The sequence below is a fragment of the Chiloscyllium punctatum genome, unplaced genomic scaffold (assembly GCF_047496795.1).
Source record: "Chiloscyllium punctatum isolate Juve2018m unplaced genomic scaffold, sChiPun1.3 scaffold_166, whole genome shotgun sequence".
Lineage (NCBI taxonomy): Eukaryota > Metazoa > Chordata > Chondrichthyes > Orectolobiformes > Hemiscylliidae > Chiloscyllium > Chiloscyllium punctatum.
Window position 1 is genome coordinate 351,767 of NW_027309900.1, and position 17,384 is coordinate 369,150.

Here is a 17,384-nt window from a genome sequence, read left to right on the forward strand (position 1 = left end):
TGTTCACACCTACACTGCCCTCAGCCTCCTGTCCTGTTCCAATGCATCTCAATGGGAGCTCAGGGACAGCACCTCATCTTTCAATTCAGCCCTTTGTAACCCCAGAGTCAATATGGACCTCAGCAGTTTCTGGATGAATGGACAGTTGGTAGAATCTGGAACATTCCACCTGGAAAGGTGCTGGAATTTGAGTCCAAAAGGAGTTTTAATGAGAAGTTTGCAGGTGATTGAAAATAAAGAGTTTATAGGTTAACATCATGAAGTGGGTGATTGGATCGAAATCTGACAGTTCTTAAAAAGAGACGAGGTGTAGCTTGGATAAATACGTGCTCCCTCTCAGGCCAATATCTCCTTCCTCAGCTGCAGGGCCCAGGAGGCAGCGCATACCCAAAGGGTGATCCAACCACGAATTTGTACATCTTTCTGCTTAACAAAAATATTTTCCCGCAAACAGAACAAACCCTTCTCCTTCCACAGTTAAATGCCAATGATGTTCAGATCCTGATGACTCCATTGACTGCAAAAATTTGCTTTGACATCCCAGCCTCAATTATTCTGATTTAATATCCTATGAAATGAATTCACAAAACAAAACTCACAGTCAGTGCAGGAACAATAGTAAAGACATACTTTTCTCTTGGTATGTGCTTGATGTGTAAATGCCTCTCTTCAAATCGCACCCCACTACTAGGAAGGGGACATGCACATGCGCCTCACCTGTACCTTGCCCCGAATAAAGATGGCGACCATAACCCAGGTCCTATCACCGCCTGAGGGCCGCAGCCGTTTTCCCATCTGCTGCAAACACGGGACCCAGAGTTTCTAATTCAGACTAACGAACCGCACAGAGTAATTAAAACTTCCCAGTCTAAAGTGACTCATTATCTCCGTCTCCGAGGCCACTCTCCCCTTCCCTGTTTGCGACTCCCACATTCACCAACGGCCGTGTCACGTGGCACTGCATCAGCAGAATTACTAGTGACGTGTCATCCCATTGGCCACGCCCCTCAATCACTCCCATTGTTTGGATGACCAGCTGGTTCCACTTGGTCCACCAGTCCCTCGACCTTTTCCTATTGGTCTGAAGCTGCCATCAATCAGCTGGACCCCATTGTGAGGTCAGTGGTGGGATCCTCCCCCTGTCTGAATCAAACCCAGAAGGTGTATGGATGGTGTCAATCAGGAACAACAAGCAGATGGTGCTGGGAAAGCTCAGCAGGTCTGGCAGCATCTGGGAACAGAAATCTGTCCAGTGGCCCTTCCTCAGAACCGATGGGAGCTGGGAAAACTGGAATCCTGACAGTGTGGAAACAGGCCATTTGGCCCAAAAGGTCCACAGCGTTCCTCCGAAGAGTATCCCACCCAGGCCCATTCCCCTACCCTATTACTCTACATTTCTCCTGACTAATGCACCTAACCTACACATCCCTGAATATTATGGGAAATGTAGCTTGGCCAATTCAACTAACCTGCAGATCTTTGTATTGCAGGAGATAGGGGTTAAAGAGTAAATAACAGGCAGGGACAGAACCCAAAGAGAGACTTGAACATTTGGAAAGACAAAGGAGTGGATTACGTTCTGGCTGGGGGGGTGCATAGCTGTTAATGGAGGGGACAGGAACCTGTGTCTGGCAGCATCTCAGTGGAGGTGGCGGAAATGGCGACTGATGATCTACGTTCTGCTGCAAAAACAAACCCCGAACTTCCAGCTGCCTGCCACTTTAACACACGAGCCTGTTCCCTGGCCAACATCTCTGTCTAACGCTTACTGCTGTGTTCCAGTAAAGCCTGAACATACCAAATTGCCCCGTTTTTCAAGGACTGCAATTTCCCCTCCCACGTAGTCAATACAATCGAATGTGTTTCCTCCACTTCCCGCACCTCTGTCTTTGAAATCCACACTTCCAACTGCAAGGATAGAACCCTCCCCAAATCCTTACCATCCACCCAGATAAAACACATCATCCTCTGCCATTTCCACCACCTACAATCAAACTCCACCACCAGATTCTTCAGGGGTTTGACAGGATAAATAGTGAGAGGATATTTCCCATCACGGAATCAAGGGTTCCGTTTCAGATTCATCAAGTTTAAGGCGACACCGACGCGGGTAAGGGGTTTCAGTAGCAATGGAGCTGGGGTGAGGCGACAAACAACGTTCAAGAGATTGGAATTCCTGATGGTTTTGATTGTGTAGATGTCTGATCAGAAGGTCAGCTTGGGGTCAGATATGAGAGGAATATTGTGAAGAGTGTAGTTCTACCTCAGACAGTTCCCAGTGAGAGGGAGGAGCTCAGCAATAAGGGAAAGGAATTTGTAAGGCAATGGGTTTAACCAGTACAATGTTTCATTGGAGGAAACTGCAGCTAATCAAGTAGTGGGAATGTGGTAAGCAGTTTGATAACTGAGTAACATTGGAGTAATGGAGAGGGATGATGGGGAGGGAGAGCTGGGCATCGTCAGTGTACATGTGAAACCTAACACGGTGCTTTTGCACAATGACACTTCCTGGTATTGTATGTGAGATACAGGAGGGACCAAGGACACCAAATGCAAGAAATTCAGAAAGGAGTTGGAGAGTGGAGATGGAGCAGGATTTTGGAAGAGAAGGGCATAACCAGAAAAGACAGAACAAGGAACAATATCTGTGAATCGGTGAGGGGGACTGATAAGGAGGAGGAGGAAAGAGAGTTGGAAAGTCTGTAGTTTAGTTAGATTAGAGTAAAGGGTCAAGATGAGCTCTGATAAGGCTTGACATGAGATTGGACAAAGATGTAAGTTTAGGACAAAAACCAGGAACACTACGTGATGCACTTTGACTCAGTGGGTTAGTGGGAGGGAGGGAAGCAGCAGATCGGATTATCTCAGTCTTAGTGACAGAGAAACTACATGTGCTCCAAACTCTTGTTATTGGAGAGAATGTTGGAGGAGACAGGACGATGGACAGTGTTTCACAAAGAAACAAAACCTGGGTAAGTGATATTTGAAGTGAGTGAACAAACCTGATGTATTTAACTTTTATCCAGAATATTAAAACAAACGACTGAAGTCCTGGTTCGAATCCCATCTTGGCAGATGGTGGAGTCTGAATTCAAGAAAAAAATAACTGGAATTAGGAATTTCCTGATCTCCATGGAACCATTGTCAATGGCGAAAAAAGCCCTGCCAACCCGACAGTCGCCCAACAAGCTACTCACTGTATTAATCACTGCAAAGTCTCAACAAAGGAATGAAACTGGATAGACCGCTTGGTATCTATCAAGGCACCATTTAATACAACCACAGAATCAGCCCTCTCGATGGTGCAACGTCCTCCTCACTAACATCTGGATTTTGGGGCCAAAATGTGCAGAGCTGTCTCACAGACCAATCAAGGGATAGCCTGACATAGTCATACTCACAGAGTAACCCCTTACAGACAATGACCAGACACCACCATCACCATCCCTAGATAGAGTGTGGGGTGATGGAAAAGCACAACAGGTCAGGCAGCATCCGAGGAGAAGGAGAATCGACGTTTCGAGCCTAAGCCCTTCATCACCCTGATCTGCTGTTCTTTTCCAGCACCACACTCTCGACTCTGATCTCCAGCATCTGCAGTCTTCACTTTCTCCTAAAATCTCTGGATATGTCCTGTCCCACCGGCAGGACAGACCAGGCAGAGGTGGTGGCACAGTGGTGTACAGACAGGGAGGATTTGCCCTGGGAGTACTCAGCATTGACTCCGGTGACCAGGAAGTATCATGGCTCCTGCTGATTACCACGTACCGTCCTCCCTTGGAGGATGAATCACTTCTCCTTCATGTTCAACAACATTTGGAGGAAGCACTGAGGCAATAAAATGGCGTCAAATGTACTCTGGGTACAGGATTTCAATGTCCACAATCGAGACTAACTCTGCAACAGAATTACTGACTGAGCTGGTCAGGTCCTAAAGAATATAGCTGCTCAACTGAGTCTGCAGCGGGTGCTGAGGGAACCAACAATAGGGGAAAACATACTTGATCTCATTGTTATGAATTGACCAGCTGCAGATATATCTGTCCATGACAGTATTGGTAAGAGCGACCATCACACATTCCTTTTGGAGACAGAAGTCTTGCCTTAAAGTTGAGAAAAACCTCCATTGTGTTGAGTGACACTATCACCGTTCTAAACGGGATAGACTTTGAAGAGATGTAGGATCTCAAACTGGGTATCTCTGAGGCACTGTGGGACATCAACAGCAGCAGAACTGTACTCCAGCACAATCTATAATCTCATGGGTTTGTAAATCCCGCTCTCACCCATCACAATGTACAGTAAAGGAGGGCATGCCAAGAGCAGCACCAGGCATACCTAAAAATGAAGTGCCAACCTGGTGAATCTACCAAACAGGACTATCTGCATTTCAAACAGCATCAGCAGCAAGCAACAGAGCTAAGTGATCCTACATCCAATGGAACAAATCGGAGCTCTGCAGTTCTGCCATACCCAGTTGTGAACGGTGATGGACAATTAAACAACTCACTGGAGGAAGCATCACAGATATCTCCACCCTTACTGATGGAGGGGCCTCATACATCCATTCACCAGATAAGACGACAGCATTTGCAGCAATCTGCAGCCAGACGTGTCAAGTGGATGATCCATCTTAGCCTTCTCCAGTGGTTTCCAACATCACAGATGTGAGTTTTAAGCCAGTTCGATTCAGTTTGAATAACATCAAGAAATGGTTAAGTAGTGCAAAGGCTATGGGCCCTGCCAATATTCTGGCAATAATACTGATGGCTTGTGCTCCAGAACTTGCCACCCACCAAGCCAAGTACCCCTCCAGCACTGACATCGACCAACAATGTAGAACAGGGATGTTCAACACAAAAAACAAAGGGCAATCCAACCCAGACAATTTCTTTCTATCAGTCCATACTCGATCAGCAGTAAAGTGATGGAAGACGTCATCAACAGGGCTATCAACCAGCAGCTGAGCGGCACTCATTTTAGGCTCCACCAGGGCCACTCAGCTCCCAATTGTGATACTGCCCTGATTCACAACCTGACAACCAGCTGAATCCCAGAGGTGAGGAGAGTGTGATAGCTCAGTCCCAAGTCCAAGACCACTATTACTAGCTGACTCCACCCTCATCTCAGCTCATAAACTCTCATCTGCCTTGTATTATCTCCAGACTTCATTATCCAACCACACTCCTGGCCAGCTTCCCACATTCAACCTCCCTGTAATCGCAAGAAAACCTAAATCTCTGCTGCCCAAGTACTCCCTTGTACCAAAAATTGTTGATCAATAAAAAGGCTCCTATTCATAATCAACAACATAGAGCTACCGCGATGTACAGCATGGAAACAGACCCTTCAATCCAACCCATCCATGCCAACCAGATATCCCAATCTAGTCTCACCTGTCAGCACCCGGCCCACATCCTCCAATTTAAAATTCTCACCCTTGATTTAATTCCTAGCTCGCTGCATCACACACCCTTTGAGACCTCGACAACCCATTCTGTTCGAGACTCCCAACGATTTGTTAAATCATTATTTCACCTGTGTGGCTGTTTCTACAGTTGCTAAAGCAACAAGGTCTGAAATTCGCAGTCCAAACCTCACAGATCTGTTTTCCTCCTTTCAGACTTTCCTCAAAACCTGCTTATTTGGCAATGGTTTTGGTCACCTGACCTAATATCATCCTTCTCTGGCCTCATGTCTAAAGTTCCCAATAATATTTTTGTGAAATTATAAGCATGTTCTTGATTTGGACATTATCTTCAAATCATCACTGTTGCTGTAATGAATACTCTGTAATGTCTCTGACCCAACCACATTGTGGGAGCACCTTCACCACACAAACTGCAGCTGTACAAGAAAGCCAAACATCACCCTCTCCACAGGCAACAGGGCTTTGGCATTAATCACTGGTATCTGTGGAAGGAGGAACACAGTTGATGTTTCAGGGAGTGCAAAACAGATTACAGGGAATGAAAATGGTGCAGAATTTGATAGTCAGAAACGGAAGGAAAATACACGTGCTTATTGAAAAAAAGAATTCTTGACTGTCAAAGTTTTTCTAGAAAAAAATAATCTGATAATAGAGCAGCACATGGTCAGGGGCTGGGCAGCAGTGAAAAATTAACTTACAAGAATCTCTGATAAAGTAATAGTAAAATACTAAACAGACCAAAAATACACTTATTGTTCAAGACTGAGGAAGCTAGTTTTGACAAAGTGGCCATGAGGGAGCCCAGGGGTGAATCAGAGCAATATTAGCTGTTATGATCCCACAGTCATAGAGCTGTCTCGCACCGACACATACCCTTCGGTTTAACTCATCCATACCAACCAGATAGCCTAACCTAATCTATTCCCATTTGCCAACACTTGGCCCATATCCCTGTAAACGCTTCCTAATCATATCATGTATCTATTTAGAGGCCTTTAACATGTTTTAATTGTACCAGCCTTCACTACTTCCTCTGGCAGCTCATTCCACCCACTGCATTAAAGAGTTGGCCTTTAGGCCCCTTTGAAATTTTTCCCCGTTCACCCTAAAGCAATGCCCTCTACATCTGGACACCACTACCCGAGGAAAAACACCTTGTTCATTTACCCTATCCATGCCCCTCATGATTGTATAAACCTCCATAACATTACCGCTCAGCCTATGGTAGTCCGGAAAAACAGCCTCAGCCTTTCATGCCTCACCCTGTAGCACATCCTCCAAACCTCGCAACATCCTTGTAAATCTTTTTTTGAAACCTTTCAACTTTAACAGCACCCTTCTGATAGGAGGCAGGCCAGAGTTGCACACAATATTCCAAAGTGGCCTAACCAATGTCCTGTACAGCAACATGACCTCCCACATCCTATATTCGATGCTGTAACCAATAAAGGAAAATATACTGAACACCTCAGTGGGTGGCACGGTGGCAGAGTGGTTAGCACTGCTGCCTCACAGCGCCAGAGATCCGGGTTCAATTCCCGCCTCAGGCGACTGACTGTGTGGAGTTTGCACGTTCTCCCCGTGTCTGCGTGGGTTTCCTCCGGGTGCTCCGGCTTCCTCCCATAGTCCAAAGATGTGCAGGTTAGGTGAATTGGCCATGCTAAATTGCCCGTAGTGTTAGGTAAGGGGTAGATGTAGGTGTATGGGTGGGTTGCGCTTCGGCGGGGCGGTGTGGACTTGTTGGGCCGAAGGGCCTGTTTCCACACTGTAAGTAATCTAATCTAATCTAAAAACCTCCTTCACTATCCTATCTACCTGCAACTTGACTGGCAATGAACTATTGTTAGAAATGGGGAAAAGTGTTGTTTTTGCAGATATAGAAAAAGGGGTACAGCAAGAGAACTATTAACTCTATAAGTATTTAGGGAAGAGAATCTATAATTATGGTTAATTAAATACTAATTTTTGTGTGTAATTATTATAAGTTTCAAATAAGTTCAATGTTTAAAATAAAGTTCAAATCAGTTTTGTTTAAAACTCGTGTTTTCAGCAAAACGCTGAGATAACCAAAATGTTTGAGCTATACAAGACAATGAAATATGCAGGGATGGAATGTGCCAGGAGAGTTGATACAAAATGTTGAACCAGATCATGATGTACCTATGGATAATGGTCAATGCACAAGTGAGAAGGAACATCAAGATAGCGGTTTAGCCTTGTGTCAGCACTTACAGAGGGGAAAGTTGCCAACTTGGAGAGAAGGGGGCAATAAGGGTGGAGCATAGCTAGGCATTAATAGAAATCAATAAAAATAGATTGGGTAGTATAGGAGCCAGTCATAGTCGGTAGAGATGACCTCACACAACTCAAAGATACAACTGGTGTAGTAATTTGAATTTTTCCTCACTTCAATTGTTCTGTACAACTGGAGTCAGATTCTTGCAAGATCGTAGAATAAATGGGTCTCGTTTCCAGTTTTGGTGGTCTCGTCTAAATTTTATTGATTTTGTTTTTAACACTATGAACCTGCAGTCCAAGGTCTCTTTGTTCTGCAAGATTCTCCAGGGCCTTGCCATTCAGTGTATAAGTCCTGCCCTGATTTGCTTTTCCAAAATGCAGCACCTCACATTTATCTAAATTAAACCCCATCTGATCAATATCCCATTGCACTCTGAGGTAACCTTCTTCCCTGTCCACAATACCTCCAATTTTGTATGACCTGCAAACTTATTTACTATACCTCCTATGTTGACATCCAAATCATTTAATTGAATGACGAAACAAATCCAGAAATAAACACCCATCTCTCTAGGTTTGAATATGCTCTGTGTAAATCCTGCCCTATGACTTTTACCAGAGAAACGCTGCCCCTTTGCCCCCTACAAAGATGGCGGCTCCGCACGTGTCCAGTGAATCGTTGCCCCGAATAAAGATGGCGGCGCTCACTCAGCCCTGAAGCTGCGCTGAGGCAATTCCCCGTTGACTGCAAACACGGGACTGGGACGTTCAAATTTGTGTTTTCCGACGTGCACAATTTGTTTATAAAACTTCGCCTCTCATAGGAACACAGTTTATTTCTTTCCTTACCGTATCCTTTCGCTCCATAACTTCCCGAGTATTCATTACATCGACTCTGCGCCGCGCGTAAGGGTGATCACGTGGTTTAGTCCAGTTCCGCCCATCATTCACTTTGATTGGTTGGAGGACCAACCGCCCAGCCAGGACCTCCAGCTCCGCCCACCGTCCTTCCATTGGTCCCGTGCTGACATCAATCACCCGGGGTCCCTTTGTTGGCAAGAGCATGCGCAGTGCATCCTGCTTGAGCTGATATGTTGGGTAATGTGATGGGAGAGTTTACTGAGGGGAACAATTGGAGAAAGTGAGGACTGCAGATGCTGGAGATCAGAGCTGAAAAATGTGTTGCTGGAAAAGCGCAGCAGGTCAGGCAGCATCCAAGGAGCGGGAGAATCAACGTTTCGGGCATTTCCCCTCCCCCCACCTTATATCAGCCCCAACCATTTCCCCTGCACGCACCTTATCTCAGTCCCAACCCTCAGACTCAGCACCGCCTTCTTGACCTACAATCTTCTTGCTGACCTCTCCACGCCCACCCCCTCTCCAGCCTATCACACTCACCTTGACCTCCTTCCACCTATCGCACTCCCAATGCCCCTCCCCCAAGTACCTCCTCCCTACCCTTTATCTTAGCCTACTTGGCCCACCAGCCTCATTCCTGAAGAAGGGCTTATGCCCAAAACGTCGATTCTCCTGCTCCTTGGATGCTGCTTGACCTGCTGTGCTTTTGCAGCAACACACTTTTCTGCTCTGAAGGGAAGAATTCCCTTTGTGTGAGCTCTGCAGTAGATTTCCTTTATTCATGGAGGGAATTCCCTTCCTACTCATGTCTGTATCGCTGTGATTGATGAATCAATGCCATCTGAATCAGTACATAAACACCCCATTTTCACAACATCTGAGATCTTTAGCACATTGTATCATGCTCTTCTTTGGAGACAAAAAGCATGAAATGGAGGCTCAAGGAATCAGAGCATGAGTACGGCATTCATCCCCTTCAGCTTGTTTCCCCCATTCTGTCAGATCATGGCTGGGCCAACCCAGGCCTCAACACCTCTTTTATGCTTGATTCGCATGGCCCTCAACTGCTCAATGTTTCAAAAATGTATCTGCCCTCTTTTAAAATAATTTGAGATAGAATCTGACCTTAGTGGTGGGAAAGATGCTGCAGTCTATGATAAAGGATGAAATTACGGCAGATCTGGATAGTAGTAAAAGGATAGGACAGAGTCAGCATGGATTTATGAAGGGGAAATCATGCTTGACTAATCTTCTTGAATTTTTTGAGGATGTAACTCTGAAGATGGACGAGGGAGATCCAGTAGATGTAGTATACCTGGACTTTCAGAAAGCTTTTGATAAAGTCCCACATCGGAGGTTAGTGAGCAAAGTTAGGGTGCATGGTATTGGGGGCAAAGTACTAGACTGGATTGAAAATTGGTTGGCTGATAGGAAACAAGGGTACATAGAACATAGAACATAGAACAATACAGCACAGAACCGGCCCTTTGGCCCACCATGTTGTGCTGAACTTCTAACCTAGATTAAGCACCCATCCATGTACCTATCCAAATGCCGCTTAAAGGTCACCAATGATTCTGACTCTACCACTCCCACGGGCAGCGCATTCCATGCCACCACCACTCTCTGGGTAAAGAACCCACCCCTGACATCTCCCCTATACCTTCCACCCTTCACCTTAAATTTATGTCCCCTTGTAACACTCTGTTGTACCCGGGGAAAAAGTATCTGACTGTCTACTCTATCTATTCCTCTGATCATCTTATAAACCTCTATCAAGTCACCCCTCATCCTCATCCTTCGCCGTTCCAACGAGAAAAGGCCGAGAACTCTCAACCTATCCTCGTACGACCTACTCTCCATTCCAGGCAACATCCTGGTAAATCTTCTCTGCACCCTCTCCAAAGCTTCCACATCTTTCCTAAAGTGAGGCGACCAGAACTGCACACAGTACTCCAACTGTGGCCTAACCAAAGTCCTGTACAGCTGCAACATCACTTCACGACTCTTGAATTCAATCCCTCTGCTAATGAACGATAATACTCCATAGGCCTTCTTACAAACTCTATCCACTTGAGTGGCAACTTTCAAAGATCTATGTACATAGACCCCAAGATCCCTCTGTTCCTCCACCTGACTAAGAACCCTACCATTAACCCTGTATTCCGCATTCTTATTTGTTCTTCCAAAATGGACAACCTCACGCTTGGCAGGGTTGAACTCCATCTGCCAATCCTCAGCCCAGCTCTGCATCATATCTAAGTCCCTTTGCAAATGACAAATGCCCTCCTCACTGTCCACAACTCCACCTATCTTCGTATCATCTGCAAATTTACTGACCCACCCTTCGACTCCCTCATCTAAGTCATTAATAAAAATTACAAACAGCAGAGGACCCAGAACTGATCCCTGTGGAACTCCACTTGTAACTGGGCTCCAGGCTGAATATTTACCATCTACCACCACTCTCTGCCTTCTACCGGTTAGCCAGTTTTCTATCCAATTGGCCAAATTTCCCTCTATCCCATGCCTCCTGACTTTCCGCATAAGCCTACCATGGGGAACCTTATCAAATGCCTTACTAAAATCCATGTACACTATATCGACTGCTCTACCCTCATCCACATGCTTGGTCATCTCCTCGAAGAATTCAATAAGACTTGTAAGGCAAGACCTACCCTTCACAAATCCGTGCTGGCTGTCCCTAATCAAGCAGTGTCTTTCCAGATACTCATAAATCCTATCCCTCAGTACCCTTTCCATTACTTTGCCTACCACAGAAGTAAGATTAACTGGCCTGTAATTGGGGTTATCCCTATTCCCTTTTTTGAACAGGGGCACAACATTCGCTACTCTCCAGTCCCCTGGTACCACCCCCGTTGCCAGTGAAGACGAGAAGATCATTGCCAACGGTACTGCAATTTCCTCTCTTGCTTCCCACATAATTCTAGGATATATCCCGTCAGGCCAGGGGGACTTGTCTATCCTCAAGTTGTTCAAAATGTCCAACACATCTTCCTTCCTAACAGATATCTCTTCTAGCTTATCAGTCCGTTTCACACTCTCCTCTTCAACAATACGGTCCCTCTCGTTCGTAAATACTGATGAGAAGTACTTGTTCAAGACCTCTCCTGTCTCTTCCGACTCAATACACAGTCTCCCACTACTGTCCTTGATCGGATCTACCCTCGTTTTCGTCATTCTCAGGTTTCTCACATACGCATAAAATGCCTTGGGGTTATCCTTGATCCTATCCGCCAGGGATTTTTCATGCCCTCTCTTAGCTCTCCTAATCCCTTTCTTCAGGTCCCTTCTGGCTATCCTGTATCCCTCCACTGCTCTGTCTGAACCCTGTTTCCTCAACCTTATGTAAGCCTCCTTCTTCTTCTTTACTAGACATTCAACCTCCCTCGTCAACCAAGGCTCCCTCACACGACCATTTCTTTCCTGCCTGATCGGTACATACATATCAAGGACACGTCGTATCTGCTCTTTGAAAAAGTTCCACATTTCCACCACATCCTTCCCTGACAGCCTATGCTCCCAACGTATGCTCCTCAAATCCTGTTTTACAGCATCATAATTTCCCTTCCCCAATTGTAAAATCTACCTTGTTGTGCGCACCTATCTCTCTCCATAACCAAGGTGATAAACGGCTCCATTTCGGAATGGCAGGCAGTGACCAGTGGGGTACCGTAGGGATCCATGCTGGGACCGCAGCTTTTTACAATATTTGTTAATGATATAGAAGATGGCATCAGCAATAATATTAGCAAATTTGCTGATGATACAAAACTGGGTGGCAGGGTTAAATGTGATGAGGATGTTAGGAGATTACAGGGTGACCTGGACAAGTTAGGTGAGTGGACAGATGCATGGCAGATGCAGTTTAATGTGGATAAATGTATGGTTATCCACTTTGGTGGCAAGAACAGGAAGGCAGACTACTACCTAAATGGAATCAATTTAGGTAAAGGGGCAGTACAGAGAGATCTGGGTGTTCTTGTACACCAGTCAATGAAAGCAAGCATGCAGGTACAGCAGGTAGTGAAGAACCTAATAGCATGCTGGCCTTCATAACAAGAGGAATTGAGTGTAGAAGCAAAGAGGTGCTTCTGCAGCTGTACAGGGCCCTGGTGATACCACACCTGCAGTACTGTGTGCAGTTCTGGTCTCCAAATTTGAGGAAAGACCTTCTGGCTATTGAGGGAGTGCAGCGTAGATTCACAAGGTCAATTCCTGGAATGGCGGGATTACCTTACACTGAAAGACTGAAGCGACTGGACTTGTATACCCTTGAGTTTAGAAGACTGAGAAGGGATCTGATTGAGACATATAAGATTATGAAAGGATTGGACACTCTGGCAGCAGGAAACATGTTTCTGCTGATGGGTGAGTGCCGAACCAGAGGACACAGCTTAAAAATACGGGGTAGACCATTTAGGACAGAGATTGGATGAAGACGTTTCTCCTCGAAAGTGGTGGCTGTGTGGAATGCTCTGCCCCAGAGGGTAGTGGAGGCCCAGTCTCTGGATTCATTTAAGAAAGTGTTGGATAGAGCTCTCAAGGATAGTGGAATCAAGGGTTATGGAGATAAGGCAAGAAGAGGATACTGATTAGGAATGATCAGCCATGATCATATTGAATGGCGGTGCAGGCTTAAAGGGCAGAATGGCCTGCTCCTGCACCTATTGTCTATTGTCTAGAATCACAGATTCCCTACTCTGTGGAAACAGGCCCTTCAGCCCAACAAGCCACACTGACCCTCCAAAGAGTAAACCAAGACCCATTCGCCTACCACATTTAGCTTTCACAATTCCTTGGGCTGGAAAATTCTTGCAATTCACTGAGAGAAAAAAAAATCTTTACATTTTGTTTTAAAATGAATGTTCCCTTCTGTAATGTCCCCTGATTTGAGACTTCACTGGTGCTAGAAGATCTAGTCAATATCTACCCCGTCAAGCTCCTCAGAATCTTGTTTCCACAAGGTCACCCCTTATTTGTTGAGATTCTATTGAATAATGACCTAACCTGTTTAGCTATTCTTGATAGGTCAACCTTTTCATCCTTGAAGCAGCTAAGTGAATCTTTATTGAATGGTCTCGAATGCTGGTTTATCCTTTATTAAATATGGGAGCTAACATTGTATACAGTACTCCAAGTGAGGTCTCAGCAACAGCCAGTGTGGTTAACCAATCCTCAGTCCATACTAATACATTACCCCAATACGGTGAGCTCCTATATTGTGCAATTAACTTTTAAAGAGCACCTTATCATCTGCATTTTTGAATCCAAATGCAGAACATCATTTGCTTGCCCTTTATCAGCTCTGTCTGTTATCTCCTCAATGAACTTCGCAAATTTGTCAAATACCATTTCTCTTTCACAAAACCCAGTCTACCATGTTTCAGGATAAGCTTTTCAAAATGTCCTGCTATTTCTGACTATTATATTCAACTCTGTCATATTACCAAAACATATTAAACTAACTAACTGGGTGGCACGGTGGCACAGTGGTTAGCACTGCTGCCTCACAGCGCCAGAGACCCAGCTTCAATTCCCGCCTCAGGCGTGTGTAGAATTTGCACATTCTCCCCGTGACTGCGTGGGTTTGCTCCGGTTTCCTCCCACAATCCAAAAACATGCAGGTTAGGTGAATTGGCCATGCTAAATTGCCCGTAGTGTTAGGTGAAGGGGTGAATATAGGGGAATGGGTCTGGGAGGGTTGTGCTTCGGCGGGTCGGTAGGGACGTATTGGGCCACACTGTAAATAATCTAATCTAGTCTATAGTTTCCTGAGTTCTGTCTTCCTTTCCTTCTTGAACAGGCTCATCAATCCACTGGATGTTCCCTGTATTCCTTGATTCTGGAATATTCCAATCGATGCCTTAAATGTCTCTGCAGTCAGTTGCCTTAAAAATGTTTGATCCAGGCCATTAGGTCCTGTCTGCCTTTAGTCCTATTAGTTGGTCAATACTTTGTCCCTTGTGACAAAGACTGTTAGAACATTTTACTTCCCATGAGTAACTTGCTTATTTGCTACCTTTAGGATGATAACGGTATCCTCCTTCATGAAGATCAATGTAAAATGTCGGTTTAAATTATCTGCTGTTTCCTTGTACCCATTATCAATTCCAGAGTCAGAACCTCCAAGGGTTCGATGCTGACTTTAGATACTCCATTTTTAATACACCTGGACAACTCTTGCCATTCGTTTTTGTTTCTTGTCAATTTAATTACATGGTCAGTTTTCTCCCTTTTTAGTCATCCGCTGCTATGTCATTTTTTCCTTGTGGGTACTGCCTTTACTGCCTTTCTTACCCACGGGTGGTTCACCTTTCTCTTCGAGTTCTCCATTTTGCCCTAAATTAACTTTTGCTCAGCGTTATGTTTAAAAAACACATCATATTACAGTGACCGAGCATGTGATTTTTTTTAAACATTGGATGCTTCAATGTTCTGATTGGGTTTTGCTGTTTCAAAGAAGAGCTGAGATCATCTGGAAAGGAGGTGGCAGCTGATTCACTGTTAATTTCCAAAATTAATTTGAATACTTGCAAAAAGAAATTATTTGCAACACTGTGAGAGCAGGGAGCTAGCCAAGTAGCTATTTTAAAAAGGTGGCACAGTTGTGATGGGTTGAAGAGGGGCCTCTGATTTCAAAAGCAAAATGTGATCCAAGTGGTTTTCTCCCACAATCCAAAGAAGTGCAGGTTCGGTGAATTGATCATGCTAATTTGCTCATAGTGTCCAGCGATGCACAGCTTCCGTGCATTAATCAGGGGTAAATGTTGAGGAATAGGTTTGATTGGAATACGCTTCGGAGGGTTGGTGCGGATTTGTTGGGCTGAAGGGCCTGTTTCCACAACATAGGGATTCAATGCTCTGAGTAATTTTGGGGATCTAACAGAATCCTGGTATGCAGAGGGTTCTCTGTTAGTTAAAATAGTATTGTACACTCAGCTTATGTTACCTTCTGAAGCAATTTGAGGTTGACTGCTCTCTATAATTTCTCAGAACAGATGCTCTGGAATATTCTGATATTCTGATAATTCAGGGATATTCTGATAATGTGATTGATTAATGAGCTCAAAATAAGCGACCCTTTTGGTAAGATTCAATGCAGCGTGATAGAATTTAGTTTTAGGGTGAGGAATTTGCTTCTTCAACTAGTATCCAAATTTAAAGGCAGTCACAAGGGTATAAAGTAGCAGTTAGCTAAACTGGAATGGGACTACAGTTAGAATGTTAAAGCAGAAGAATATATTCAGTTATTTTATAATTCTCAACAATATCTATAGACTTGTAAAAGAAATGCAGGATGAACAGTGGTGCATAGGTGAGGGAATTATGAGGTACATCAAATTGAAAGAAAAGATGCACAAAACTGCAAAGATGATGGTAGACCAGAAGGTTTAAAAATTTCAAACTATCGAAGGATGAACAAAACAATTTGTCCCTTGTCAGAGAGACTGTTATAACATCTTTGCTCCCATTAATACCTTGCTTATTTCCCATCTTTAGGATGGTAGCAGTATCTTCTGGATGAGTAAGATAATTGGGCAAATTAACCCACGAGTTACTCAGCCTAAAACAAGGAAGGGTTTAAAGGGATATGGGCCAAATGAGACTAGATTAATTTAGAATATCTGGTCAGCAAGGATAAATTGGACCAAAGGGCCTGTCTCCAATTTGTACATCTGAGTCTAACTGGCTATCTGTTTTTTGAGAATCATCATTTTCTTTTATTGTTGGTTGATGCTCCATACCCTTGCTTGGTGAAACCCTTTTTCTCTCCCATGTTGTTGCACATGCTATAATAAAGGTTGTTTAGCTCGGTTGGCTGGATTGCTGGTTTGCAATGCTGTGATGCCAACAGCGCAGGCTCAATTCCTGCATCGGCTGAGGCTCCATCTTTTCAAACTTGTCCCTCACCTGAGGTGCGGTGACCCTCAGGTTAAACCACCACTTTTTCTGTCATGACAGAGCAGCCCTACTGCCTTCCAGGGCTATGGTGACTTTACTTTTACTCAGTTACAAGTGATTAGAAATTTTATACTCTTTATTGTTTGGTGTATTTCCTTTTGGTGACTTTTGTTATGAAACCCAGCGACAGGAAAGGAAAATGTCTGATCATGAAAAGTGTGGATAAAGTAGACTTGCAGGGAGGAGAAAATAAGGACCGCACATGCTGGAGATCAGAGTCAAGAATGGAGTGCTGGAAAACACAGCGGGTCAGGCAGCATCTGAAGAGCAGGAGAATTGACGTTTCGGGTATAAGCCCTTCATCAGGAATGATGTTTGTGGGTCGGGGCTGAGAGATAAATGGGAAGGGGTGAAGTCTGGGGGAAGGTAGCTGGGAAAGCAATAGGTTGATGAAAGTAAGGGAGAAGGTGATCAGTCAGAGTGGGGAGTGAGGGACGGGTCCTGAGGGCGGTGTCGAGTTCCTACAGCAGGAAGTGCAAAACCCGTGTCCACACCACTCCCCGCACCTCCGTCCAAGGCCCCAATAGATCCTTCCACATCCATCAGAAATTTACCTGCACCTCTATCAATGTCATCTATTGCATCCGTTGCATCCGATGTGGTCTCCTCAACATCAGATAGACGGGACGCCTTCTTGCGAATCATTTCAGAGAAGGTCTCTGGGACACCCGCACCCAACCCCACTGCCCCGTGGCTGAACACTTCAACACTCCCATCTAATCCATCAAAGACATGCACGTCCTGCACCTCATCCACCTCCAAACTGTTGCCAACCGACGCCTGGAAGAGGAACGCCTCATATTCTGCCTTGGGACCCTGAAACCACACGGGATAAATGTGGATTTCCACAGCTTCCTCATTTCACCTTACC

General features: G+C 44.9%; 1 long non-coding RNA gene across 3 annotated transcripts in view; it reads right to left on the reverse strand.

Moving 5' to 3' along the window:
* The window catches only part of LOC140471848 (uncharacterized), a 30,772-nt gene extending 22,169 nt beyond the window's left edge, over positions 1 to 8,603 (reverse strand). For 2 of the 3 annotated variants that reach the window (XR_011957217.1, XR_011957216.1), the window contains exons 1-2: positions 8,519 to 8,603; positions 3,003 to 3,085 (exon numbers count right to left, since the gene is read on the reverse strand). This is a non-coding gene — a long non-coding RNA (uncharacterized lncRNA). Of the gene's footprint in view, positions 1 to 186; positions 569 to 3,002; positions 3,086 to 8,518 lie in introns of those variants that run through there. The other variant, XR_011957215.1, reaches the window with a different exon arrangement.
* Between the last annotated feature and the right edge of the window lie 8,781 nt (positions 8,604 to 17,384).